Raw genomic sequence first — 20,225 nt, forward strand, 5'->3', positions numbered from 1 at the left:
GGTGATTTATCAAAGGCTTTTCTAAAATTTCTAGGCCTCTTACTAGTCTCTTGTAGAAGGATATTCCTTTTGTTTTTGATGATGATTGTTTAGAAGCCTTTGAAACACTCAAGAAAGCCTTAATTTCTGCACCTATTGTTCAACCACCTGATTGGAACTTGCCTTTTGAAATTATGTGTGATGCTAGTGATTATGCTGTTGGTGCTATTCTAGGACAAAGAGTTGATAAGAAATTGAATGTTATTCATTATGCTAGTAAAACTCTAGAAAGTGCCCAAAGAAATTATGCTACTACTGAACAAGAATTTTTAGCAGTGGTGTTTGCTTGTGATAAATTTAGACCTTATATTGTTGATTCAAAAGTAACTGTTCACACAGACCATGCTGCTATTAAATATCTTATGGAAACGAAAGATGCTCAACCTAGACTTATTCGATGGGTTCTCTTGTTGCAAGAATTTCATTTACATATCATTGATAGAAAGGGAGCTGAGAACCCAGTAGCTGATAACTTGTCTAGGCTTGAAAATGTGCTTGATGACCCACTACCTATTGATGATAGTTTTCCTGATGAGCAGTTAGCTGCAATAAATGTTTCTCATAGTACTCCTTGGTATGCTGATTATGCTAATTACATTGTTGCTAAATATTTACCACCTAGCTTTACATACCATCAAAAGAAAAAATTATTCTATGATTTAAGACATTAGTTTTGGGATGACCCACATCTTTATAAAGGAGTAGATGGTATTATTAGACGTTGTGTACCTGAGCATGAACAGGGACAAATCCTACGGAAATGTCACTCTGAAGCTTATGGAGGGCATCATGCTGGAGATAGAACTGCTCACAAGGTATTATAATCTGGATTTTATTGGCCTACTCTTTTCAAGGATGCCTGTAAGTTCGTCTCATCTTGTGATGAATGTCAAAGAATAGGTAATATCGGTAAGCATCAACAAATGCCTATGAATTATTCACTTGTTGTTGAACCATTTGATGTTTGGGGATTTGATTACATGGGACCTTTTCCTTCCTCTAATGGGTATACACATATTTTGGTTGCTGTTGATTATCTTACTAAATGGGTAGAAGCTATTCCAACTAGTAGTGGTGATCACAACACCTCTATTAAAATGCTTAAGGAAGTTATTTTCCCAAGGTTTGGATTCCCTAGATATTTCATGACTGATGGTGGTTCACACTTTATTCATGGTGCTTTCCATAAGATGCTTGCCAAGTATGATGTTAACCATAGAATTGCATCACCCTATCATCCTCAGTCTAGTGGTCAAGTTGAACTTAGCAATAGAGAAATAAAATTAATTTTGCAAAAGATTGTTAATAGGTCCAGGAAGAATTGGTCTAAGAAATTAGATGATGCACTTTGGGCTTATAGAACAACATATAAAAATCCTATGGGTATGTCTCCATATAAAATGGTTTATGGAAAAGCTTGCCATTTGCCTCTTGAGTTAGAACATAAATCATATTGGGCAGTTAAAGAGCTCAACTATGATTTCAAACTTGCTGGTGAAAAGAGGTTATTTGATATTAGCTCTTTAGATGAATGGAGAACCCAAGCTTATGAAAATGCAAAATTATTTAAAGAAAAAGTTAAAAGGTGGCATGACAAATGAATTCAAAAGCGTGAGTTTAAAGTTGGAGAATATGTTCTTTTGTACAACTCTCATTTTAGATTCTTTGCAGGAAATCTCCTCTCAAAATGGGAAGGCTATGTCATCGAGGAGGTTTACCGGTCAGGAGCCATCAAAATAAATAATTCCGAAAGTACTAACCCGAAGGTTGTCAATGGGCAACGAATAAAGCATTATATCTTAGGTATGCCTATTAATGTTGAAAGTAATATTATCCAAACTTTGACACCAGAAGAGCACATAAAAGAGTCCTTCCGGAACACTCCAGAATCGTGAAAATAAGGAGGTTCGTGATACGGTAAGTAAACGGACTCCGAAAATTCCACAAAAATATTTTTTATCAGTTTTGGAATATTTAAGAATTTTACGAATAAAGAAACTTCCAGGAAGTGTACCCTGGTGGGCACAATACACCAGGGCGCGCAGTTTTGGAATATTTAAGAATTTTACGAATAAAGAAACTTCCAGGAAGTGTACCATGGTGGGCACAATACACCAGGGCGCGCCCAGGTGGGTTGTGCCCACCTGGGACACCTTCCGTACTCCTTTTTTCTACCATATACTTGTCCTCCAAGATAAAAAATCTATATATACTTCCCGAATCTGTTAATCACTGTATCGCGGAGAAATCCTCTATTCTCTTTTCTTGCTGTTTTCTGCGTAGATCTGAAAATATGTCTTCCCAAAACTCTGAGGGTGAGAGCTATGTTGCTGATCTCATCGCAAACCCCAAGTCCTATGGGGATGAGGGGCACTATAGCTGGACCTCCGAAGAAGAAGATGAATCGGTTCCTTCCTAGTTCAAGGATGAGAGCATAGAGGCGTTGTGCAAGAGGATAATAAAACTTGAGATAGATAATTGTGAGTTGATGATGGAAAATTTTATTCTCCGTCAGAAGCTGGAGGAAGCAAAAGGGAAACCCCGCACTTTCTCACCACCACCACTGCCATGGAAATCCAAGGACAAGATCTCTCCTTCATCACCACCAAAGGAGAACTGAGTATCGGGTATGGGCACTCCCCTTGGCTTTCGCCAAGCTTGGGGGAGGTTCCCCGGTATCGTATCATCCCACTATCTTATTGCTTTTACTTATTTTAGTTCGATCTTTTGCATTAGATGAATAAAAGTTTAGTTCGATCCTTTCCTTTTTGAGAGTTTACTTAGTGATCTATCCTTCTAATCGTGTGCAAGTTATATAATAAAGTTTAGTTTGAGTTTTTGATTTCTTTACTTTCATGTTGCAAATAAAAGAAAAGAAATAAAGAAAGAAAAAGAGAAAGGAAATAAATCAATAAGATTATATACTAATCCTACTAGTCAACTTCACGTGCTTTCCACGCGATGCATAGTTATGTACACATCAGCGTGGTTATGCTTATACCCAAAATTCCTTGCACTGTGACTAAAAAACAAGATCATAATTCTGTCTCCTTCTATGTGTTGTGATTGTAAAAAGTGCATAGAGAAACAATTACAGGAAAACTTTATAATGTGAAACATACGCCTGATCCATTCGGAGCATTAGATAGTGAAGAAAATAGAAAGATCGAGAGCATTCTGTGGTGGGTCCAGTCTGAGAGAAGATGGGTACAGTGGCTTGCCTATTCATTTTTTTATTATGAAGGGTTCAAGGCAAAGCATATGCATCCATAAGTGGGGCTCACATATAGCAGCTTTTACTGCGTGCTGGCAGAGAGTGAGCAAATGCTAGCCATCCGATGCATGCAAATGAACGGCCAATATTGCAGGGATTCGCCTGCAGTTTTAACCATTTGATGTAGAAGATAGACGGCAGAGATTGAGGTGGCATGGAGGGAAACCAAGGCAAATCAAAATTTAAAAACTGATGTACTATAGTAGTAGAGATGGTAGGTGATGGCACCACATAAGGAAAAGTATAAGTAGAAAATTTTATTAGAGGTTGACCAACATAGCATTAGTCAATGGTGAAACTCATGAAGGAATTAATAAGGGAAGAGAAGATTCACATATAAATATACTATCCTTGAAATCTTTTGTGATTGTGAGCCCTCATCAAAATATTATATGCCAAAATTGTTGACGTTGGACAAGGAAGACAACTTAATGCTTTAAGTTTGTTTATATTCACATAGAAGTCATATTGTCATAGATCCTTTAACAAGTGATGCTTGCCCCCTATCTTTGCTAGCCAAAAATTCCGCACTAAGTAGAGATACCACTTATGCATCCAAAAACCCTTAAACCCAAATCTTACTTTCAAGTGTCCACCATACCTACCCAGGGATTGAGCAAAATCCCTCAAGTAAGTTATCATCGTGTCGGTGTACAAAACTAGGGGCCCTTTTTGTACCCCTCTACTTGCGCACGGGCAGTCAGAGCCGCGCCCGCGGCCACACTAAGTAGGGCAGAGGAAGGCACGAGACAGGCAAAGCAACGCCAAGACCAGAAACACAAAGAGCAAGAGTGCGAGGTGGACTCCCCCCCGGCAAGACCCTTGCCAGGGCGGCCTTCGCGGCCCTGGCAAGAGTATTGCCGGGGCACTTGCCCAACGCCAGCAGGGCGCGCCACCCTTGAGCCCAAGGGTTCCGACACCGCCAACAACCACATTGGAACCAAGGCTCAGGAGGCACCTCCGTGGTGGCATGTAGATCTTCGTCAAGATCATAAACACACAAGATCAGGTGAGGACCAGAAGACGACGCTCCTCAGCAAGATCCTTGCCGAGGAAATCCACGAGACCCCCGGCAAGATCCTTGCCGGGGACGACCGCGATGCCACAGCGAGACCCTTGCCGGGGCCCCGGCAAGGCCCTTGCCGAAGACACCTACAGGGCCGCAGCCAGGCCTGCGTCTGCCAAGACTCCACCACCGTTCCCATGGAGCTGCCAGCCCAACCAGCTGGGCAGGCACCTGCGTGGCGACATGCGGCTTCCAGGCCAACTCAGCGAATACCTACGTGGTGGCATGCAAATCTTCGTGAAGACCCTACCACCATGCCATCTCAGCAACTTGCCAGCCTACGTGGCGCTGCATGCCTCGTTGGCCTGGACGCGTGTCGGAGCAAGACAGAGCGGCGCCGGACGGGACGGGCCTTGTTGCCGTCCCCAATAAAGCAACAGGACACCTAAGAAGCACATTTAATGCGCCTTGTCCCGTAATGACAGGCGATAAGCTTGTGTACTGTACACCTTTCCACCTCCTGTGTGCCACTGTGGCAACCCCTTTTGTCTATAAAAGGAGGCCCGAGGCGTCCAGGAGGGGGATTCGGATCTTTTGGACTAGACACGCACCGTAGCTAGTTCAAGAACTCAAGAACATTCAAATACACACCAAAGCAGGACTAGGGTTTTACGCATCCTCGCGGCCCGAACCTAGGTAAACGATCTTTGTGCTGGCTCCTAGACCTGCTCTTTCCACAACCCCGTACCCGCCAACCGTAGAAGGGATTCCAGTGATCCCATAGGTGTCGTTTCCACCGACATCTCGGCGCGCCACATAGGGGTGCACAGTCGTGCAAATCTGGTCTAGGAGCTAGTTTAGCAGTTCTTCATCGCCATGGCTCCCAAGAAGAAGACGACCAAATGGGCGGCGTCGCCTGCGGATGCGGTGAACGCCCGCGCAATGACAGAAAAGCTAAGTCACGCGAAGTCTTGGTTATTTTCACTTATATAAAGTTGTCCTCCCCGAGAGATCTCGTTCTTTGTACGGAAAAGCCGCACGCAATGGGACCCTTCCGCTATGGGCAACGCCCTTGTTTCTATCTCGAGCCCGCTCGACAGTTCATGCAGCCACGCTAGTGGCGGCAAGGTGGCCTACCCGTTGCTAGCAGCGCTCTTGTCCTGCTTCGAGTCCGCTCGACAGTTCAAGCGACCGCTCTAGCGACGGCAAGGTGGCTCGCCCGGCAGCAAGCGCCCTTCCGGCAGGGTGCTAAGGATCCTTCTTAAAGCACCACGGCATGGGTTTACGCGTCGGCAACCTTATCTCAACAAGCGTAGCGTACGAACATACGAAGAAAGATCTGACGGGAAGATAGCATGCATGATATTAAAGTACTGCAGAGTTATATTACATCAATTGTTGCTGCGGTTCTAACTAAAGATAAAAATTGTATTGGTCATGAACCTGTAGCGGCGATGTGAAACGGGGTGCCTAATCCCGGCGCTGGCCCTCTACCCTCCGAACTCCGTCGACGCGGCTGATGATGGGCTCGATATGCTCCTCGAGCGCCGCGAGGTCCGCATCCTCCGGCAAGCTCTCCAGCGCGGCGTCGAAATTGGGTTGGGATTCCAGTACGCCACCGTGGTGAGGACCTTGGTCATGACACCCCGGCAGAGCTTCCGGGCCTCATCGGCCACAGAGGCCGCCCTGTTGGAGCGGAACTGCTCCAGGGCCCCGAGAACACCCTCGAAGAACAGGGTCAGCTTGGCGTTGGGACTCACGTTTGGCATCCCCATGGCCGCCAGCTTCGTGGTGATCCTGCCAGCGACGTCGGCGAGGCGGCTGATCCAGAGGTTTTCGCCCTTCACGAAATCCGCGTGGTTGGTGGCCTCGTTCTTCCGCAGCTACCTCTCCTTCTCCAGATCCTTGGTGAGGGTCTCCTCTCGGGCCCTAACCCCCGAAAGCGTCTCCTCAAGACCCTCCAGCTTCAGCTTCAGGTCTTTGATGGAGTCGTTGGCCTTGGAGAGCTGCTCAGCCTTACCGAGGATTGCGCCCTGCGCCTCCACCAGAGCACCGTTGAGCGTGTCCTTCTCCTTTGCCAACTTCAGGGCCCGATCCTTCAGCCCGTCCCGCTCCACCTCCAGCTCTTTCACCTTGCCGGGATGGACCAGAGCTTGGGCATTAAGCACCTCCTGGTGCCTCTGCTCCAGCTCCTGGGTCGGCTGCACGACAAGCTTCTCCACCTCCTCATCCTTCTCGCAGAGTGTTGCGGCGAGCTTCTCCTCACGAGCGGCAAGTTCCTCCTCCTGGGAGATTAGCTCGGCCTGGTGCTGGTGCTGAGCGGCCTCGTCCTTGGCGGCCAGCTCCCTCGCCAGCTCCTAGGCCTTCTCGATGTCGGCCTGCTTCATGACAAGCTCCAGCTTGCGCTCGGCTAGCACATCCTGGGTGGCCTTCAGTTCCTTATGGGCCTCGCGGAACCAAGCATGTGTCTCGGCGACGCGCTCCTTGAGGTCCGCCTCCGCCCTGTCCACCACCGCCATCCTGGACTTGGCCTAGTCCAGGCGGGCGCAGTGAAGCGCCTGGAGCTTCTGGAAGTTGGCGCTCATGGCCTGGAGGAGCCGCTCTTCCTGGGAACCGCCGCCACCAGCCATCGGTTCATCAACAACTTCAAGCCCGGCAGCGGCGAGCACCTTGTCATCGAACACCTCCCCCTCGGTGGTCGCCCTGGTGCTCACCGCCCCTGGGAGGTGGACGAACAGGTCATCGCTCACCTTCAGGTACCTGCCCGAACTAGAGGCAGCAGAGGAGGAAGGTTGGTCGTCGACCGCCCCCTCCTCGGCAGCGTCCTTGCCGGCCTCCCCAGCAGGCCCCTTGCCGGCCTCCTCGGCAGCGGCCTTGCCAGTCTCCTCAGCAGACCCCTTGGCGGCCTCTTTAGCGGCAGTCTTGGCGGCCTCCTCGGTGGCGATCTTGTCGGCCTTGGCTGCGGCGTCCCTGGCGACCTCCTCAATGACGGTGTCAACGTCCTCCGAGTCCGCTGGGGAAGGATCTAGACGCCGAGAAGGGGAGTGAGGCGAGGCCAAGACTAAGATTCCAAAAAGAAGAAGAACGAGCAGGGATGGAAGGCAAATAACTCACCCATGCCAGGCTGGGAAGAAGTGGCCCCCTCCCCACCAACATTCGGTGCCGGGACGGAGCCGCCGGTGCCCGCGTTCTCCTCCTCCTCCTTCGTGTGCATGGGCTCGGTGCTTGGCTCCCTTGCCGGGGATGCCCCTCGGGGCGACGTGGTTGATGGGGCAGCGTGTTGGGGGTGGCCCACAGTGGCTCCTCCTGCTGCCGTCCTCCTCCTGCAACCACGGCAATGTCAGCACCAAGAAATCATACCCCAACGCATGTCGATAGGGGGCAAGTGATGAACGCACGCTGGGGGCTGCGCCGGGGGCTGCTATCTAGGCTGCTCTCCACCACCAGCGGCGTGCCCGGGGTACCCGCCGGGGGCTGGCCGCCCGTCGAGGCCCTGGCCCTCTTCGCCACCCTCTGGGCCAGCGTCTCGACATCCCTGCAAAAACAAAAACACATCAAGAAAAGCGGCACGGCCTGAGGGGACGGAGATGACAAAGGGCAAGATACTTACTCATCCTTCGCCTCCTCTTCCGTTGCCTTCCTCTTCCTCCTCGGGCTGAGAGACCCAAGGTCGAGGATGACCTTCGTGTCGACATCCGCGGGGGGAGGGGAAGCGGGTGGGGTCCGAGGACGCTTGGACGAAGAGGAGGCAGTCGATTTCCTCTTCGCCACCGCGGCCTTTACCACCTTCTTCGCTGCCACGGCCCTCGTCAGGCGCACGGATTCCCCCTGGATCTCTTGCCGCTGCACGATCCTGCCGGGCCGGACCGGCTCGCCAGAGGTGGCCCGCTGCAGGATGCGCCTTCTCTCCAAGGCCAGAGGGTCGTCAGCCTCGGCCTCCTCCTCGGTCGACTCATCGACCACGTCTTCAATGAGAGGGGCCCCAGTGTCGGCTGCTGGCCTCCCCAGCGGACTCCGCCCACCCGGCAAGCTCCTTCTCCTCCGCGGCAGCCTCGGCCTTGTCCTCCACATGGCCGGCGCTGCCAGCCTCCTTGGCGAGTTCCGCCTGCGCCGCCCTGGTGGCGATGTAGTCCAGCTCAACTTGGCTGGTGTCCTGGATGAGCAATGGCTCGGCATGGACGTACTTCTCTGACAGCTTGTCGAAGAACTCATGCACCTGATCAGCCCCCGGCTCGGCCCAGTTTTGGTCAAGCCCGTGCGCGTTGAAGTCCGGCATCATGGCGATGATGTCGTTACGGCGACAGTTGTTGCTTAGCGGGACCACTCCCGCCGGCAGCCCAAACAAGGGCCCCTTGACAACCTTGCCGGCCTTCACGGCCTTGCTGGACCTCTCGGCCCTGCCGTCGTGGTACACCTCGAGTTGAAAAATCCTCTGGCAAAGGTGGGCGTGCCTCATCACCGTGAAGTTGTGGTCCAAGCCGGGGCGAAGCCTCATGATGTCAGCCGTGTTCCTGAAAAGCCAGGTCGGCCTCCCCTTGTTATGCAGTGGAGCGATTTGGCGGCGGATGAAATCCACCCCAATCATCTCAAGGGTGAGCCCGGCCATGGTGAGGCGGCGAATCCTGGTGGTGGCGACCGTGAGCTTCTCATCATCGGCGTCGACATGGCTCCAATCATATCTGCGAACCGGCGGCGCCTGGCGAACCTGGCAAAATTCCTGCGGGTCCTCCTCCACAATCCAGCACCATCGGCCCCGCCACTCCTCCCACCTCTCCTTCTGAGTGCCCTCTGGGTATTTCCCCTTCCCCTGGCTCCTTGGTATCCAGGCGACACAACCGGAGATGGTGCCTCCCTTTTGGATACGAGGATAAAAATAGTGGCGGAAGAGCGCCGTGCTCGGATGCACTTCGGCGAAGCCCTCGCAGAGATGGGCAAAAAGGGCCATGCACGCCACGACATTTGGAGTGAAATCCAGAAGGTGGAAGCCGTATGTATGCATGACGTCGTTGAAGAAATCGGAGAAAGGGGGCAGAGCCCGCAGGAAAAGTAATCGACGAAGAATGGGTACCGATTCGGGCCGGCCTTGGCGAAACTGGCGGGGATGATGCACGTGGCAGGGTGCCCCATCGTCTTGCATCCCCATAGGGCCTTGAAGTAGTCCCGAAGGTGGATCGTGTCGACCGTTGAAGGAAAGTAGGCGAGCTGCGTCTGCCGTGCCACCAACTCGCTCTCCGGCGCCCCCTTTCCCCCGACGTCCTTGGCCACTCCCTTGCCCTTGCCGGTTCTAGGTGCCATGGCGGCCGAGGAAGACAAAGGATGAGGGACAGCAAAGGCGCGGTGGCAGCGGCGAGCGAAAGCAAGAGCTTGAGAAGGAAGAAGGTAAGGACGGCGGTTCCGAGATTGAGGAAGGCTCAGAGGGTAAATGGGCGTCGCGCCTGCGGTTTTTCCTTTTTCATGGGGAAGGCGCGGGCCACTTCATTACCATTTACTGCGATGTGACGCGTGAGGGCAGCAACCGCCCCACGCACGCGCCCCAGGTCACGCACGACCCTCCATGACGCGCATTCAACGCGGGTCGTGGGGAAGCGCGATAGGCGAGGGAATTACCGCGGTAAAATTCCGCCCCGCCTGCCCGCGCACCGTTCTGGGCCCGGCCCAACAACGTGTTACGCTTATGTGTGGCCCAGGCCCGGGGGCTCCTATCGGTGTACAAAAGTAGGGGCCCTTTTTGTACCCCTCTACTTGTGCACGGGCAGTCAGAGCCGCGCCCGCGGCCACACTAAGTAGGGCAGAGGAAGGCACGAGACGGGCAAAGTAACGCCAAGACCAGAAACACAAAGAGCAAGAGGGCGAGGTGGACTCCCCCCGGCAAGACCCTTGCCAGGGCGGCCTCCGGGGCACTTGCCCAACGCCAGTAGGGCGCGCCACCCTTGAGCCCAAGGGTTTCGACACCGCCAACAACCACATTGGAACCAAGGCTCAGGAGGCACCTCCGTGGTGGCATGCAGATCTTCGTCAAGATCATAAACACACAGGATCAGGTGAGGACCAGAAGATGACGCTCCTCAGCAAGATCCTTGCCGAGGAAATCCACGAGACCCCCGGCAAGATCCTTGCCAGGGACGACCGCGATGCCACAGTGAGGCCCTTGCCGGGGCCCCGGCAAGGCCCTTGCTGAAGACACCTACAGGGCCGCAGCCAAGCCTGCGTCTGCCAAGACTCCGCCGCCATTCCCACGCAGCTGCCAGCCCAACCAGCTGGGCAGGCACCTGCGTGGCGACATGCGGCTTCCAGGCCAACTTAGCGAACACCTATGTGGTGGCATGCAAATCTTCATGAAGACCCTACCACCACGCCATCTCAGCAGCCTGCCAGCCTACGTGGCGCTGCATGCCTCGTTGGCCTAGACGTGTGTCGGAGCAAGACAGAGCGGCGACGGACGGTACGGGCCTTGTTGCCATCCCAATAAAGCAACGGGACACCTAAGAAGCGCATTTAATGCGCCTTGTCCCGTAATGACAGGCGATAAGCTTGTGTACTGTACACCTTTCCACCTCCTGCGTGCCACTGTGGCAACCCCTTTTGTCTATAAAAGGAGGCTCGAGGCGTCCAGGAGGGGGATTCGGATCTTTTGGACTAGACACGCACCGTAGCTAGTTCAAGAACTCAAGAAAATTCAAATACACACCAAAGCAGGACTAGGGTTTTACGCATCCTCGCGGCCCGAACCTGGGTAAACGATCTTTGTGCTGGCTCCTAGACGTGCTCTTTGCATGACCCCGCGCCCGCCAACCGTAGAAGGGATCCCAGTGATCCCATAGGTGTCGTTTCCACCGACACATCGGTGCAAAAAGGCAATAAAAATTGCTTCTAAAAGTGTGAGATCATTTAGTGTAAGAAAAATTGAGCGTTGTACGAAGTTGGATGACAAAGAATAAAAGCGACAGACTGCATAATAAAGGTTGTCATCTTAAGGGGCAATACAACGTGACATTCTCTTGCACTAAGGGATCGAGCATACAAACAAATAAGCGCATGGCAAGTTGTGCTTCCCTCTGTGAAGGGCCTATCTTTTACTTTTACGTATTTAATTTTATGCAAAGATTCAAAGTTTTCCTTCTATTCCTTTTATTTTTCTCCTTTGGGAAAGCATCATGTGGTGAGGAAAGATCTAGGCACATATGTCCAGTTGAATATAGATAGCATGAGTTATTATTGTTGACATCACCCTTGAGGCGAGTATGTCGGGAGGCAAAACTATGAGGCCCTATCTTTCTATGTGTCCGGTTGAAACGTTTTGCTCATGGGTACGAGGTGAGTGTTAGCAACCATGGCCGGACGCAAGGAAGTTCCTTATTTTTTGTTATATATACTCCATTGTCAGCGCATGGAAAAAGAAAATGCTTCCTCCTAGTGGTTTCCTAACATCTGGGATCCACGACATTGTCAGCGTATATAGTCAATAGACAAGAGAACAACACAAGATCGGCAGACACCTGGGACGTAGCTGCTCGAGCAGTATTTTTTTGTTATTGTTGAGACGGAGCAGGGTTTCAACTGGGCTGTGGCCCGTCTAGCCCAGGCTTATATTTTATGTTCACCATATGACCAGCCCAGCTATTTTTCCTTTGTGAAAATGAGCCCAGTTTATTTTTTGTGAAGAATACCCAATCCAGGCCTACTTATTTTTCTACGCCCTAATGGGCTGCAACTCTTTCAAGAGGCGTGCAAATCTTGAAAGTAATATGAAATGGGTTGTAATATAAAAGCAGATGACAAATTGGCAATTACTTTATAATTTCTAAAAAAATTCACATTTTCAGATTCCTATTTCACTAGGCTTTAACCTAATTTAAATATATCTTCAAAGTACTTTAAATCTGGCTCGACATTTTGGTATTAAAAATAGTTTGGAACCCATAGAAATATATCTTCAAAGTACTTATTTTTCCTGGGTGTGACGCCCCCGATTCAATCGTACACTAATCATGCACGCAAACATGTACGATCAAGATCAGGGACTCACGGGAAGATATCACAACACAACTATAACAATAAAATAAGTCATACAAGCATCATATTATAAGCCAGGGGCCTTGAGGGCTCGAATACAAGAGCTCGATCATAGACGAGTCAGCAGAAGCAACAATATCTGAGTACAGACATAAGTTAAACAAGTTGCCATAAGATGCCTAGCACAAACTGGGATACAGATCGAAAGAGACGCAGGCCTCCTGGCTGGGATCCTCCTAAACTACTCCCGGTCGTCGTCAGTTGCCTGCACGTAGTAGTAGGCACCTCCGGTGTAGTAGGGGTCGTCATCGACGGTGGCGTCAAGCTCCTGGGCTCCAGCATCTGGTTGCGACAACCGAGAAGAAAGGAAAGGGGGAAAAGAGGGAGAAAAGCAACCGTGAGTACTCATCCAAAGTACTCGCAAGCAAGGATCTACACTACATATGCATGGGTATATGTGTAAAGGGACATATCGGTGGACTGAACTGCAGAATGCCAGAATAAGAGGGGGATAGCTAATCCTGTTGAAGACTATGCTTCAGGCCACCTCCATCTTGCAGCATGTAGAAGAAAGTAGATGGTAAGTTCACCAAGTAGCATCGCATAGCATAAACCTACCCGGCGATCCCCTCCTCGTCGCCCTGTTAGAGAGCGATCACCGGGTTATATCTGGCACTTGGAAGGGTGTGTTTTATTAAGTATCCGGTTCTAGTTGTCATAAGGTCAAGGTACAACTCCAAGTCATCCTGTTACCGAAGGTCGCGGCTATTCGAATAGATGAACTTTCCTGCAGGGGTGCACCAAATTAGCTGACACGCTCGATCCTCTTTGGCCGGACACACTTTCCTGGGTCATGCCCAACCTTGGAAGATCAACACGTCGTAGCGCTACCTAGGCACAACAGAGAGGTCAGCACGCCGGTCTAAATCCTATGGCGCAGGGGTCTGGGCCCATCGCCCATTGCACACCTGCACGTTGCGAGGGCGGCCGGAAGCAGACCTAGCCTAGCAGGCGTTCCAGTCCAATCCGGCGCGCGCCGCTCAGTCGCTAACGTCACAAAATGCTTCGGCTGATACCACGGCGCCGGTTGCCCATATCTTGTCCCACGTGGCGGTTAGTGCGTATAAGGTCAACGACCCAACTCAGATCAAATACCAAGATCTCGTTAAGCGTGTTATTATGAAGTAACCGCAGACGTCGACCAAGGCCAGGCCCACCTCTCTCCTAGGTGGTCTCAACCTGCCCTGTCGCTCCGCCTCAAAGATCCACCCAGAGGGCCGTCGGGACAAAGGTCCTTTCAGCCCCCAATCCGTGAATCACTCGCGGGTGCTCCAGGAGCCGACCCGACTTTAGTCACCACATGTATCATGTATAAAGTATATAGTATATACCCGTGATCACCTCCCGAGTGATCACAGCCCGACAGTATAGCACAGCAGACGGACAAGAATGTAGGGCCACAGTTAGAATACTAGCATCCCATACTAAGCATGTAGGATTGCAGGTAAAGGTAACAACAGTAGTAGCAAGGACAGGCTATGCATTAGGATAGGATTAACGGAAAACAATAACATGCTACACTACTCTAATGCAAGCAGTAGAGAGTAGAATAGGCGATATCTAGTGATCAAGGGGGGGGCTTGCCTGGAAGCTCAGCCGAGAAGGAGGGGTCGTCAACACCGTAGTCGTACTGGGTAGCAGCAGTGTCGGTTTCGGTGTCTACCAGAAAGAAGTAACGGAGGGGGAACACAATAAGTAACAGAGCAATCAAAGCATGACAAAGCATAACATAGCAATACGCGATGCTAGGGGTGACCTAACGCAATACTAGGTGCTACCGGCGAAGGGGGGAGGAAACATCCGGGAAAGTGTTCCCAGTGTTTGGCATTTTCGGGCAGATGAAACAGAGGTGGATTGTTGCATGTTCGCTATGCTAGGGACGTGTGGCGGATGAACGGACTGCATATTCGGATTCGTCTCGTCGTTCTGAGCAACTTTCATGTATAAAGTATTTTCATCCGAGGTACGGTTTATTTTATATTAAGTTTTAAATCATTTTTGAAATTATCAGGTTTATTTAATTCAAAAATATACCTACTGCAATAGCATGACGCCAGTATGACGTCAGCGGTCAACATTGGCCATTGACTGGGTCAACTGACACGTGGGTCCCGTTCGTCATTGTCTTAGAGTAATTAAACAGTGTTAATTAGCTTTAACTAAAAGATTAGGTTATCTAATTTCACTAAGCTTAGTTAAACAAAATTAATTAACTAAGCAGATTAATTAAGTTAATTAATTAATTAGTATTTATATTTTATTATATACTTTTATTCTTTTTTTAACGTTCTGGAGGCATTGGGGCCCCTTTGTCATAGGCCCCTGGGGCCTAGCGGGCGAAACGGGCAGCGGGCACCCGGGCGTTTGCACCCGAAGGGCAGACCCGGGGCACCGCGGGGTGCCGGAAATGGCCGCCGGCGTGGCGGTGGCCTGCGGGGCCAGAGGCGGAGGCGGGGCACAGGACGACGGCGCCAACACCAGGGACGGCGACGAGCGCGACGCGGTAGGGGGAAGGCAGCGGTGGGCGGTGAAGCGCGGGTGTGCGTGCGCACGGCGGTTGCGGAGGCGCAGCGAGAGCGAGGGCTCACGCCGGGGCCGGTGGGGAGGCTCAGCGTCCACAGGAGCAAGGGAGGCGGGCCAAGTGGATACGGGCTTGGTCGTGGCTGGAGGCGGAGCAGAGCAGGGGAAAACAGGGGCGCGGCCACGCGCCGGGCGCGGGCGTGCAGGTGCGCGGCCGGAGCGCGGGGAAGAGGAGAAGGAGGGGTGCTCACGGGGGGTTGTAGGGCACGGGCCAATGGGGCGCGGGGAGGAGGTCGGGGACGACGGCGGCGGGGGCGACGACGGGGAGGCGGTCCGACGAGGTGGCGGCGCGGCGATCTGCGTTGGCGTCCGGGCGTGGCGGCGAGGCGGGAAGGTGACGGTGACAAGGTCCTCGGGCGGCAGCGTGGTGATGGCAGGCAAGGCCGATGGCGTGCGGCGAAGAAGCGGTGGGGCGGGGCAGTCCGGCGACGGCGGGGCAGCGTAGGGTTGGGCGCCGACGTCGGGCTCGGGAGTGGGAATCGTGGGGAGTGGGGAGTTAGGTTAGGGTTTGTGCGGTGATGGGGTTATACAGGGGGCACCGGGTGGGCCGGCCTGGTGTGAGCTGGGCCGCCTGGTCCAGTGGGGGGGTGTCCTTTTTTTGTAAGTTTTGTTTTTTGTTTTTATTCTTTTCCTTTTTCTTTATTTTCTTTTCTTTTGTCGCTAATTCTTTGGGCACCAAATGAGTTTGGTAAAATATGAGAGCTGGCCCACAAATCACAACACAATATATCCTACCACCAAAAACTAGTTTGGGGTAAATATCATTTCATATTTATTTTGTATTAATAAAAAGATTAATAAATAATGTTTTCAGGCACTGTTTGAGGTTATTTAAGTCACTTATCAAATTTCTATAATGTTGTTTATAATTTATCATAGCCTCTGATTTATCTACAATTTATTGAACATTTTAGTTTTAACATTTGAAAACTTTTATTGTTTGCTTGATTTTGAATTTTGAATTTGAATCGGTTTCGAACTAATGCGAGATTAGCAACAATAACCGAGGTGACGTGGCATCATTAATGTGGGATTACTGTAGCTTAATTATCCAGGCGTCAGACTGGGTCTCGCCGTCGTCCATCACGCTGGTGTTATCGGCACGGCATGGTCAACGTTGTCAACAAACGATAACATCGGAAGAGGGATGTACATTGAGAGGCTGACAGTTGGGACCCACATGGTCCATGGCCGCACGCAAGCAAGCACCTCCTTATTACACCAAAAAGAATGAATACTCCCGCTGACAGCTCGGACCCACCAGCTATATCTTTGCACGCAAGGAAGTGCCTCCTTATTACGCACAGAAAAAAGAGTACTCCCCCTGCTAGCTGGGACCCACCATAGTGGGAGGTGATACGTCCATTTTGCATCATGTTTTCTTACTGTTATTTATAATATTTTTATCCATGATAATGCTTTTTGGAGTAATTCTAATGCCTTTTCTCTCATAATTTGCAAGATACACACCAAGAGGGAGAATTCCGGCAGCTGGAAATCTGGACCTGAAAAAACTACGTCAGGCTACCTATTCTGCACAACGCCAAACAAGCTGAAACATCATGGGGATTTTTTACGAAATAAATCAGAATTACTGGAACAAATAACCACCAGAGGGGGCCCACCAGGTGGGCACAACCCACTTGGGCGCGCCAGGCCCCCCTGGCGCGCCCTGGGGGTTGTGGCCTCCTTGGCCCACCTACGGTGCCCATGTTCTGGTATATAGGTCATTTAGACCTAGAAAAAATGAGAGGAGGACTTTCGGGATGAAGCGCCGCCGCCTCGAAGTGGAACTTGGGCAGGATCACTTTTGCCCTCCGGCGGAGTGATTCCGCCGGGGGAACTTCCCTCCCGGAGGAGGAAATCATTGTCATCATCATCACCAACAACTCTCCCACCTTGGGGAGGGCAATATCCATCAAAATCTTCAACAGCACCATCTCATCTCAAACCCTAGTTCATCTCTTGTGTTCAATCTTGTTACCGAAACTATAGATTGGTGCTTGTGGGTGACTAGTAGTGTTGATTACATCTCGTAGTTGATTACTATATGGTTTATTTGGTGCAAGATTATATGTTCAGATCCAATATGCTATTTAGAACTCCTCTGATCATGAGCATCTTTATCATTTGTGAGTAGTTACTTTTGTTCTTGAGGTCACGGGAGAAATCATGTTGCAAGTAATCATGTGAACTTGATATGTGTTCGATATTGATAGTATGTATGTTGTGATTCCCTTAGTGGTTTTATGTGAACGTCGACTACATGACACTTCACCATATTTGGGCCTAAGGGAATGCATTGTGGAGTAGCAATTAGATGGTGGGTTGCGAGAGTGACAGAAACTTAAACCCCAGTTTATGCGCTATTTCGTAAGGGACCGATTGGACCCCAAAGTTTAATGTTATGATTCGAATTTATTCTTAATACTTTTCTCGTAGTTGCGGATGCTTGCGGGACGGTTAATAATAAGTAGGAGGTTTGTTCAAGTAAGAACAACACCTAAGCACCGGTCCACCCACATATCAAATTATCAAAGTAGCGAACACAAATCGAACCAATATGATGAAAGTGACTAGATGAAATTCCCGTGCACCCTCAAGAACGCTTTGCTTATCATAAGAGACCGTTTTGGCCCGTCCTTTGCCTCGAAAGGACTGGGCTACCTTGCTGCACTTTCGTTACTACTATCGTTACTTGCTCGTTACAAATTATCTTGCTATCAAACTACTCCGCTACTTACAATTTCAGCACTTGCAGACATTACCTTACTGAAAACTACTTGTCATTTCCTTCTGCTCCTCGTTGGGTTCGACACTCTTACTTATCGAAAAGAGCTACAATTGACCCCCTATACTTGTGGGTCATCAGGAGGCTGACTTGTGGGCCTACTAAGTTGATGCGGACGGAGGGCTTTGTGAACTTAGTCAACCAACGATTCTATCGCCAGTGACCGTTGGATTGTTAACATCCAATGGTCATCCTGCTTCTGCAACCTCTGATTTTCTTGCTCCAGCCATCCAAACACCCGCGTGCTCTTGCCCCCCGTAGCCAGCTGTGCTGCCGCTGAGGCCTCACCGCCCCCTACTACTCCCACCGCTGGCCGGGCCCTGCGGCGACGGTGGCCTCACACCGAAGCCGAATCAGTGAACCTCATACTCCTCTACGCGTGGGCATCCAACGCCGCGTCTTCCCCGGCTCCGCGTCGTCCCCTTCCTAGGCCTCGCCATCGTCCACCGCCTTGGTGCTCTCGGCGCGGCGTGGTCAATGTGCTCAAGGAACGACTTCCATCGGAAGAGTAATATGCAATGTTTTACTTTTCGCTGCTACACTCTTAGAATTGCATGTGCAGGTTGATTGCTTGACTTGTGTTAAGTTGCTAAAATCTGCCAAGACTTCAAATTGGGAAAAAGGTAGATTTTTATTTGGTCAAGTAGTCTAATCACCCCCCTCTAGACCTAATTTCGATCCTACTGAAGGAAATATGCCCTAGAGGCCATAATAAAGTTGTTATTTATATTTCCTTATGTCATGATAAATGTTTATTATTCATGCTAGAATTGTATTAACCGGAAACTTAGTACATGTGTGAATACATAGACAAACAGAGTGTCACTAGTATGCCTCTACTTGACTAGCTCGTTAATCAAAGATGGTTAAGTTTCCTAGCCACGGACAAGAGTTGTCATTTGATGAACGGGATCACATCATTAGAGAATGATGTGATTGACTTGACCCATCCGTTATCTTAGCACTATGATCATTTAGTTTATTGCTATTGCTTTCTTCATAACTTATACATGTTCCTATGACTATGAGATTATGCAACTCCCGAATACCAGAGGAACACTTAGTGTGCTATCAAACGTCACAACATAACTGGGTGATTATAAAGATGCTCTACAGGTGGCTCCGATGGTGTTTGTTGACTTGGCATAGATCGAGATTAGGATTTGTCACTCCGATTGTCGGAGAGGTATCTCTAGGCCCTCTCGGTAATGCACATCACTATAAGCCTTGCAAGCAATGTGACTAATGAGTTAATTGCGGGATGATGCATTACGGAACGAGTAAAGAGACTTGCCGGTAACGATATTGAACTAGGTATGATGATACCGACAATCGAATCTCGGGCAAGTAACATACCGATGACAAAGGGAACAACGTATGTTGTTATGCGGTTTGACCGATAAAGATCTTCGTAGAATATGTGGGAGCCAATATGAGCATCCAGGTTCCACTATTGGTTATTGACCGGAAGTGAGTCTCGGTCATGTCTGCATAGTTCTCGAACCCGTAGGGTCCGCACGCTTAACGTTCGATGACGATCGGTATTATGAGTTTATGTGTTTTGATGTACTAAAGGTAGTTCGGAGTCCCGGATGTGATCACGGACAAGACGAGGAGTCTTGAAATGGTTGAGACATGAAGATTGATATATTGGTAGGCTATGTTTGGACACTGGAATGGTTTCGGGTAAGTTCGGGCATCTACCGGAGTACCGGGGGGTTATCGGAACCCCCCGGGGAGTTAATGGACCTTAATGGGCCATGGTGGGAGATAGGAGGAGGCAGCCAAGTGGGAGGCGTGCACCCCCCAAGCCCAATCCGAATTGGGGGGGGGGCCTTTCCTTCTCTCCTTCTCTCTCTTCCTTCTTCTCCTACTCCAACTAGGGAAGGGGGGGACCTACTCCTACTAGGAGTAGGAATCCACCTTGGGGCACGCCATAGAGAGGGTCGGCCCTCCCCTCCTCCACTCCTTTATATACGGGGGAGGGGCACCCCATAGACACACAAGTTGATCTTAGCCGTGGGCGGTGCCCCCTCCACATATTTCCACCTCGGTCATATTGTCGTAGTGTTTAGGCGAAGCCCCTGCGTCGGTAACTTCATCATCACCGTCAACACGCTGTAGTGCTGACGAAACTCTCCCTCGACCTCAGCTGGATCTAGAAGTTCGAGGGACGTCACCGAGCTAAACGTGTGCAGATCGCGGAGGTGCCGCGCATTCGGTACTTGATCGGTTGGATCGCGAAGTCGTTCGACTACATCCACCGCGTTCCTTAACGCTTCCGCTTTCGGTCTACGAGGGTACGTGGACACACTCTCCCCGCTTGTTGCTATGCTTCTCCTAGATAGATCTTGTGTGATCGTAGGAAAATTTTGAAATACTACGTTCCCCAACACCTACAACGACATCGAAGGCGCCGTCATCGTCCAATCCGGTGGACCCAGATCTAGGGTTTCCTCGGA

Source organism: Aegilops tauschii, chromosome 2 (assembly GCF_002575655.3).
Source record: "Aegilops tauschii subsp. strangulata cultivar AL8/78 chromosome 2, Aet v6.0, whole genome shotgun sequence".
NCBI lineage: Eukaryota > Viridiplantae > Streptophyta > Magnoliopsida > Poales > Poaceae > Aegilops > Aegilops tauschii.